This window comes from Acomys minous (genome assembly GCF_964271855.1).
Source record: "Acomys minous genome assembly, chromosome: 3".
NCBI classification, from domain to species: Eukaryota; Metazoa; Chordata; class Mammalia; order Rodentia; family Muridae; genus Acomys; species Acomys minous.
The window spans coordinates 136,548,581-136,558,324 of record NC_140485.1 but is presented as its reverse complement, the minus strand read 5'-3'; the positions used below and the strand labels follow the sequence as shown (position 1 = coordinate 136,558,324).

At 48.4% G+C, this 9,744-nt stretch overlaps 1 long non-coding RNA gene across 1 annotated transcript; it reads left to right on the top strand.

The window, feature by feature from the left end:
* The first annotated feature begins 5,235 nt into the window (after nt 1–5,235).
* Nucleotides 5,236–8,338, top strand: LOC311593875. The gene is made up of 3 exons (XR_014777851.1): nt 5,236–5,355; nt 5,788–5,829; nt 6,621–8,338. It is a non-coding gene; the product is annotated as an uncharacterized lncRNA (long non-coding RNA).
* The last annotated feature ends 1,406 nt before the right edge of the window (nt 8,339–9,744 follow it).

Here is a 9,744-nt window from a genome sequence, read left to right as displayed (position 1 = left end):
TGTCACGACTGGGGAAACGCTGCTGGTACCTGGTGGGTCGAACAGAACCCACGCCCTGAACTCCCCCAAAAAGAGAATTAGCCATTCCACATGCCGGCAGTCTCAGATTGAGAAACATTATTCCAAGGTGTTCCTGGAGACTCCCTTAGGCCTAAGAGACCCTAAGCCTCTAGCTAATGCAGAGCCGGGAAGACAACCGCCTTGACCAAAGACCTCTAGGCCTTGTCCCTTGGCCTAGGACATAAAGAGCTGGCGATGAAGACAGGCAAAAGGTTGCAAGGCAAGTCAGCCAGGCAGGGTGTGGGCGTCAGGGTGACGATCACTGCGGGTCCCTGTTCTGTCCTGCTCACTGTGCATGGATTCATGCCAGTTCCTAAGGTCCTGGGGGAAGCTGTGCCTCCTCTCACCCGCCTTTTCTTCCCAGGTGATCTATGTAGCACCATCCCGCCAACAAACCTCACCTTTGAAGGCGCTTAACAGAGCTCAAAGGAGCCTTAGGTGTTTTCTTTTGCAACACTGTCGTCTTTCCCAGATTGAGTCCGGACTGAGGTTCACGGATGGCCTCAATGCCTCGGTTTCTTCATCGGTAAATTAGGAATAATCATATCTGCCTTCTGCCTGGGGCGCTTTCACACACATTATCTTGAACTCTCAATACCCTGGGAAGAGAGTAGCTCGCCCACTTGAAGGCACCTGGGCTCCGATTCCAGGAACCCGTTCCTGAAGCTACAGGACCAGCAGAGCCGGTTCTGAGGGAGGAAGGCTACAAAACCAGGACTCCGTCTCTCTACGGCCAGGCTGAGCCACTCGGTCTCTGATCTGCTGCCTTTCTGAATCACCCACAACCCTCTACAAAGGCAAGATACACACTACATTTGAGACGCTCGAATTCTATCCCAGAAGGTCTTTCTCCTGCAGAATCTGAGAACCTTGGTCCTGAGAACATTTCTCTCAACTGTTCACATCACACGTGTGAGGCTCCGGGCAAGTCTTTCTCAAGAGACGTTCACGGGGGCAGCAGACGCAGCCTGATTAGCGTGCTGGGCAATCACACCTGAGGCCCTGGCTCAGTCTCTAGCCACAGCACACAACTGAGCGTGATGCCACAAGCCTCTCACGGCAGTACTCAGGAGGTAGAGGAAGGAGTTCAAGGTCACCCTCAGGCCTGTCTACATGAAATTTTGTGTCAAAGGGTGTGGAGATATACAGATAGTCAAAAAAAGATGGGCAGATGTGGTGCATGCCTTGATTCACTGGGGCCAGCAAAATACGCCCTGCAGCCAAAGAGAATCTCTCTTAAAAAAAAAAAAAAAGATTTATTTATTTATTTATTATGTATACAGTGCTCTGCCTGCATGTACATCTTCAGACCAGAAGAGGGCACCAGATCTCATTATAGATGGTTGTGAGCCACCATGTGGTTGCTGGGAATTGAACTCAGAACCTTTGGAAGAACATCCAGTGCTCTTAACCTCTAAGCCAGTCTCTTTTGATTCATTGGGGCCAGTGGGGGAAAAAAGAAAGAGGGGAAAATCCTCCCCCGACACACACACTTGGTGGATGAAACAAGCTTCAAGATCCAACAATAACTTCATACATATATACATACACACATACATACACACACAAAAATACATACATACACACATTTGATGGATGGAGCAAAGCTCTAACCATTTTACATATTACATATACATTCCCATATTGGGTGGATGGCACAAAGCTCCAACAAGTTTTTTTTCCCCTCTTATAACTTATATATCTTCCAAGCAGTACAAAAATCACAATGTTGTTTCATTGCATGTTTCTTTAAGTGAACGATTACAATGAATATATATAGAAAAAGGGAAAAAAAACCATCCTCTCCAATACCCACACATGATGAAACGCTTTATGCTTTATGGATGAAAAATAAGTAATTCTCAAGAACCCACATACATTCATAACTCAGCAACCTGTTATAGATTAACAAAGTGTAAGCAAGCAAGGTCATTTTCTCAGCCAGTCTCTCATACTGGCAGGCTACAATTTGTGGTTACAAAGAAAGGACCAATTATTTTATTTTTAATCTTAAAGGGTAATCTTATAAAAAAAAATCTTAAAAGAGTCACAAATATAAACTTTTATGTAGGAAACAATCAGTCATTGCTACTTTAAAACGCCAGGGTGCACATCTACTCATTGACGATTTTTAAATTAAAATCCTATCAGGAAGCTGAGGGCAAAAATGGGTACAAGACATTAATCATCGCCTTGATCACCAGCTCAGCTTTAGCAAGAGAGAGCCATACTAGCCAGTGCCAGTTGGGCTGCCACAGGAGTTCCCTGACCTCAAAAAAATGAAAACAAAAGCAAAAACACAAAACACAAAACAAAACCTGGCTCAACTATTAAGAGTCTGCCTTTCTGAACTTCAAATTGTTCCCTAAGACTTTCTACATCCGAACAAAAACATCTTACTCAGGCTTTACTAACAATCTACATGGCCAGATTCTTTCTAAGGGTGGTGGTCATTGCTAGCAATCTACATTTCTAAGTTCTTTCTGAGGCTGGTGGTTGAATCATTACTCTGCTCCGGCAGCAATGCCTGAAAGTGATCAAGCACTATTATTGTAGGTGCCAGTGACACTGCCCAGTGAGGGGCTGGAAGCCCCCTTAAGAGTTTTCATACAACTCATAGATTATGAGAGATGCGGCTACCTCAGAGGCCACAAGTAGAGTGGCGTCCTCGGGACACGTAGTCCTCGGGTCTCTGCCTCTCTGAGGCACACACACTGTGGTTGTGTCAAGCAGTGGGCTGCATTCTATGAGTTCTAAAGCTGCTCTTCTCACACAGGCCTCAGCAAAATACCATGACCCAAAGCAACTTATGGAAAAGAAGCTTACTCTGGGCTTATGATCTTAGAGGGCTAAGAGCCCATCATAGTAGGAAGGAGGCGTGACAGTGTGACAGCAGGGCCAGGAAGCTACAACCACAAACATGAAGCAGAGAGAAAGAGAGAGAGAGAGAGAGAGAGAGAGAGAGAGAGAGAGAGAGAGAGAGAGAGAGAGACAGAGACAGAGACAGAGAGAGACAGAGAGAGCTAACTGGAAAGGGAACTCTCAAAGCCCTGCCCCCAGTGATGTAACTTCCTTCAGCAAGGCTGTACTACTTCCTCAACAGCATCACCAACTGGGGACCAAGTGTTCAAACACTTGAGCCTATGGGGTGCATTTCCCATTTAAATCATCATACTCTACTCTGTGGCTCCCATAGTCTGCGGCTATACCATAATATAAAATGTTTTTAGTTTAATTCTTTTTTTTAGATTTATTTATTTATTACATACAGTATTCTGCCTGCACATGTGCCTGTACAGCCAGAAGAGGGCACCAGATCTCATTCTAGATGGTTGTGAGCCACCATGTGGTTGCAGGGAATTGAACTCATGACCTCTGGGAGAGCAGACAGTGCTCTTAACCACTGAGCCACCTCTACAGCCCCTTTAGTTTAAATCTTAAAGTCTTCAGAGTCTTTCATAGTCTCAACACTGTTTTAAAATCTAAGTCCATAGTCTCTTCTCTTAATTATAACCCCTACAAAGTCAAAAAGACATTTAAAGGAATGACTATGCATTTTCATTCTAAAAGAGAAGAATACGGGAAGAGCAAGGAAATACTGGACCAAAACAAGACCAAACCCCAGAAGAACGAACACCAAATCTTGTAGCTCTATATCCAGTGTCTGGGACTTGGCTCTAAGGGGCATCAGTGGCTCCACCCCCTCCCCACAATTTTGCTACTCACAATATGCCTCTCACTTGGCTTGGTTCCATGCCATACCTGCAGCTCGCATTGGCAGATGTCTCACAACTCTGGCATCCGCAACATCTTGAAGGTTTCCATTAGAACCCTGGCTTTACTGTCATGGCTTCATCCAGTGGCCTCTCGGGGCCAGTTGCCCTCTCACAGGGCCTTCATGTCACACACTGGCTGGCCCCAGCAGCTCCCGGAAACTGCAGAGGAGCCTGGGACCCTTCAGTCCTTCATTCTTCCTGCCTCTGACCTCATGCACAGCACTGCCACCTAGAAATGGACCTGAGCCCACCTTGAATTATATTAAAAACAGCTTTTTCCCCCTTTCTTCACCATGAGCTGAGGGAGCACATAAGCACATACAGGAGCAGCCTTGTGATAGCAGCCTTGTGATAGCAGGCTTGTAGGAGTTTCCTGTCACATTTCTTCATTCTCTAAGAGAACATTGGTGTGTGTGTGTGTGTGTGTGTGTGTGTGTGTGTGTATGTGTGTGTATGTGTGTATATGTGTGTGTATGTATGTGTATGTGTATGTGTGTGTATATGTATGTGTGTGTATGTGTGTGTCTGTGTGTCTGTGTGTATGTGTGTGTGTGTGTACATAATGTATCCTTTTTTACCCTGAACTCACTTTTGAAAGCCCTTCTCTTAGCATAGGGCTCTTATTCCTAAGGATATTTTGTCACTGAGCAAAGTAAGACTGAATCCCATTATTTCATACTAAAATAATATTTTTTTAAAAAAAAGAGTGCGTGAAAAAAGAAGTAAGTAAACCAAAGGACTAAAGCTGAGAGGACCTGGATGAGAAATGGCAGTAGTAAAAATAGCAGAGGCGAAGGCAGCAGTGGTGAGAACTACAGATGATAGGTTAGTGGTGTTGGTGGGCACGGAATTGGAGGAGAAGGTAAAGGTATTTATGGTAATGCTGCTAGCGGTGACACTGGTAGGGATGAGGTTGGCACTGATGGGTCACGAAGGTGTTGGTAGTGTGATCTAGATTAGAGCGGATTGCTTAGTTTGAGGCCAAGCAGAGCAACTCCAGGCTGAGAGAGAAGCCAGATTAGGAAAGGAGATTGAGCCAGAACACCTGAGTTGAACCAGCCAGCCCAGAGCTCAGAAAGAAGTAAGGGTGAGCTTATCAAGCAGTAAGTCTCAGAGACTAAAACAATCTAGGCCTAGGTTAGCAGAAGGAGGCCATAAGCCTCCCAGATGACAATTGAGCCAAGAGAATAAAAGTTAATTTTATAAAAGAACGGTATAACCGATGGGCGATGGAGCGTGTTACAGTGTAATATTAAACATTCCACATGTGCTCATGTGTCGAAGTACAGGTTCCCCGCTAGTGGCACTAATGAGGGGGCGGCTCTAGAAAACGTATGGGCGGGCCTTAGCTGGAGGAAATAGATTACTAGGGGCGGGTTCTTGGGAGTATTTTGTCTCTGGCCCTGCCTTGTCTTCCCCTCTCTACTTCCTGTCTGCCACAAAGCGACTAGTCCACCAGGAAGTAAGCATGTTCCTGCCGACGTGGGGCTAAGCAGCCACGACCGACCACTCCAAAACTGTGAGGCCAAACATATCTTTCTTCCTTTAAACTTAGTCACAGCAACCATAAAAGCAACTGCGTTGCTGTTGGTGACGGTGATGGGTGTGATGGTGTTTATGCCGGTGGTATTGGTTGGGGTGGTCGGTAGAGGGGGATAATGTGGCTGATGGTGGTGGCGGCATTATTATGGTTCCGGATGGCATGCGTGTTGATGATGACCGTATGGGTGGTAATGAAACGTTAGTGATGGTACTAAGTGGTGACGGCAGCGTTAGCGATCGTACTGGTGGTGATGATGGTGGTGTTGGTGGTGCAGTGGTGATGACGATAGTGATGTGGTTGTGACTGATGGTGGTGATGGTGCTGGTGGTAGGAGCGATGGTGTCCATGGTGCATGCACACCAGACCTTCAGACTGTTTTTCCTTCCTTACCCACTTTCCCCACCAAAGGTCTGTACTGCTGGCACCTGGTGTGTGTACATACGAACTTGGGTGAGTACATAGCCAGACGTTCTGTCTTTAACATCTCTAAAATTTACAAAACTCCTAAAGTCTTAAAAAAAAAAATAGGGTTAAACCATTTGGATCTTCTGTTTTCAAAAAAAAAAAAAAAAAAAACTAAATGAACCAGCCAACTGTAGTTATAGGCAATTAATGTGATTCTGGGAGGGCTCGGGTGCAAGATAATGGGAAAGCTGATTAGGAATGAGCCAAGGGTAATTAGGGAGGTCGAAGCTGTCCCTGAGCTCTGAAGGAGAAACTCTCTGGCCCCGGCAGCTCCTAGGCAACCGGTCTCTCTCTACAGCAACCTGGCGGCCAGAGGGGCAAGATGGCTAGCCAGGAAAGGTTCAGCCATGTGTACGGGAGGCAAGGTGAGGGGGAGCGAGCACGGAGCAGGGCCTCTGAGGGCTGCAGCTTCGGAAAGGAGACAGCTAAAAATAAACTCCCCAGAAGGGCCAGGGAAAAGAGGGCAGGAGGGAGGTGCCAAGGGGAACAGAAAACAAGACATTTTTTTTTTGGTCTGGAAAGGCACTGTGGCCAGGCCAGGGATGGAAGCTGGGTAGGTCAGGGGTCCCAAACCCGCTGGCATGGATGCACTGGCACCCCTTGGTGTCCTTCAGCAGCCCACCCCCCAACCCCTCTGCACCCCACCCCCTCCCCTCTCCCCGCCCCCCACTCCCGGCTTGCTTTCTGAATTTATCTCTTCCTCTGGGTCCTATTCCACTTGCTCTCCTGAGTCTCTCTCAGATCTATTTTGAATGTTTCGTGTTTGTTCTGCTTAGATGCGGTTGCATACATTCCCCCCCAGAGCGGGAAGCTGAGGAGAGTGACCAGACCAGACCAACGAACACAGCAGGTAGCTTCCGGCTCCAAGCCCCCTCCTGGAGCGAATCGCCCGCGGTTGGGGCTGAGCAGGAACAAACCTCAGAGCTCCCTTCAGAACCTGCGAGCTCCAGCTGGACACCTGACCGATGTTCACAGAGGCTCTGCATATTTGCTGGTGGTGTTGTGTCCTCATCAGACGTCACGGGGTTTCTCCGTCTTCAATAGTGTGCCTTTTCAGACCCAAGGAATTCCCTCTCCTGTAAGGAGCCAGGATCTCAGAAAAGGCTTCTTTCTCTCCAGGCTCCACTCCTCGGAAGAGGATCATCACTTCCCTATAACTCTCGTTTTGTCACATGGGCCTTATCAGTGATGTTTATTCTGTGCCCCGGAGACTGCTGTAGGTTACATGAATGTGACCGTGTGATGAACTAGAGAAAGCTGTGGGCTCTGGGGCCAGGCTGCTGGCACAATCCTGGCTCTTCCTCCTCCTCCTCCTTCTCTTCCTCTCCTCCTCCTCCTCTTCTTCCGGACTATAGGACTGACGTAGCCTTTCTGAGACCAAAGCTCTCACCCTGCAGGGATAAGCCTGCCTCACAGGGGTACTGTGGATATTTAAACATTAAGGGTTTGCTATCATCTCGGCATGATGGAAATGATGACAATAGTCACTTTTATTACCATTATTTCCCATGGGCAGCACTCAGCCATTGGCCTAATACCCTGCTGGAGAAATGACACCATTAATGCTTTATCAAGGCTCAGAGCACAGGCCATCAGGAGCTATAAGAACCCGCTAACCAGGAGCTGTGTCCTGTGGAGCCCTAGTCTTGAAGAGCCCTGCCATCTTGGGGGGAACTTTGGCTTCCCTGTATTTGAGTCCTAACTTCTCATCACTGAAGCCAGGACACACATTCCTTGCAGGCTGGGTTTAGAGGACACCCACCAGTCGCCACCATGCAAGCATCCGCTCAGGCGGTGCAGTGGAGGAACCACTGTGCCCAGGGCTTCCGTCTGCTGGCAAGGGTGGAGGCAGTCAGACCTGGCTTCTGCTGATGATAGTGACTTGGACCGCAGAATGGGAGGTGCCACGTGGCCCCTCCTGTGTGTAGCTCTTGTGTACTCCCTTTCCATGTAGCATTTTCACAGATGTGTTGCCCACCAAGGCAGGCAAGCGCCTATGTTAACATAACTTTAAAATGTCTCCCCCCCCCCCCCCCAACTAAAATGTTATCATGAGAGCTGAACGTGGTTGGAGCTGCGCCTGTTACCATCACTATGATGTATCTGATAATGCCCAAAAGTACGCCCATCTTTCACTTTAGCCTTCAACCTTCAACCATGTGCTCCATGACCTTGTTCCTAAATGTGAACTTAAACACACACACACACACACACACACACACACACACACACACACCATGGTGGCAGCGGTGATGGCATTATACTAATTCTTTGAGAATTTCTCTCTCTCTCTCTCTCTCTCTCTCTCTCTCTCTCTCTCTCTCTCTCTCTCTCTCTCCCCCTCCCTCTCCCCCTCCGTTCCCTTTAAGATAAAGTCTCACTATTTTAACTTGGTCCCTGGAACTTGCTATGTCGACAAGGCTGGCCTTGGATTCACAGGGATCCTCCTGTTTCTGCCTCCCAAATGCTGGGATTAAAGGTGAGTACCACCATGCCCCACTGAGTCTAGTTTTTGTTGACAATATATCCATGGGTATGAGGCACCTTTTCTTGATCTTAACCAGAGCATGCTCGAGAATGGGCTCCCTTACTGAGCATGTTCAGGAATGCTTGCCCTTAACGTGGCTTCCTATAGGAATATGAGTCCTTTCTTCAGTTAAGCCCCCAGTGCCCTTCATTAGTGGAGGGCAGTGCTTTGGAAATAATGCCTGCACACACACACACACACACCTATGTGCACCTGGTAGTAGTAAATCCTTCCCCCCTCTCCCTTCCGCCCCACCCCCACCCCCACCCCGTTTTCTCTCTGGCTTCATGTCCTTTTGGCTTTAGTCTTTACCAAAGAGCAAGCTTACCACACACTGATTTACGGGTGCAGCTGTGGCTGCAGGGGAGTTGAAAGCCTGGTGTCCCGTATGTTCCCTGGCTCTGATCCTGAAAGGCTGGCCTTGACCTGTTTCCCCACTACTCCCCATGATTGTGCGTATCACCTAACTCAGTTAGTAATGCCCTTTCTGCCTAAACAATTGAGGTGCACTCTGCTGCCCAGAATGAGAGCACTGATGGAGAGGCCCCTCCTACTACGCCCCCCGCCATGTGGACAGGCTACTTTATCTTAACCACAACTTTGCCCACATCGTGACACGCGCTCGACATGGTGGGACTTGAAGCCATTGGCGTTGAAGATTCAAGCTGCCCTGCATCATGTTCAAGTGAGGTTGTTTGGGGCCAGTGTTGGACCTCTTTAGTGGGGGGACACAGTCATTTATCCTTTAACTTATACCCCATTACAGGTCTTCTGACCTCAGAGATGCTCCAGGGTCCCTGTAGTTCAAAAACTGACCAGGGCAGGAGCAGAGATTAAGTCAGGCTTTCCAAGTCATTGTTCATCTAGGAAGCTGACCCCGAGATTGGGCAGGGGCTGGGGAAGGGGGCAAGGGCAGATTGTGTGGCATTCTGGGGCCTGGAAAGGATCTAGAATTTTCCCCTCATGCACTAGCAGGTTCCATGAGTGGCACAGGCAGCAGCAGAGAGATCTGAGGTAGCCTCAGCTTCTGAGACATACTTGGCCACTGGTTATGACCTGCTGTGCGGGTGGTGGCTGTCCCAACTGGACCAAGGCTTGGGATTTACTGTGGAGTCGAACTGATGGATCACTGTAGGGTGAACAGCAGATCCCAGAGTGCTCTCTGAGGAGGTTTGCAAGCCTGAGGTGCCATCGGACAGGCCAGCGGGAGTGTGGAACTGCCACCTGTCTGCGGAAGCATTGCCTGCCCGAGCAGCTGCCCCTTTCTCTTCTCCCAAAACTGGCTCCAGCACGTGGCCAACTCTAATGCTCGTCTGGGGACCCCTCACAGTCAGAGGCCGTGTTGCCAGATGCTAAATCTGCCCCATAAGAAA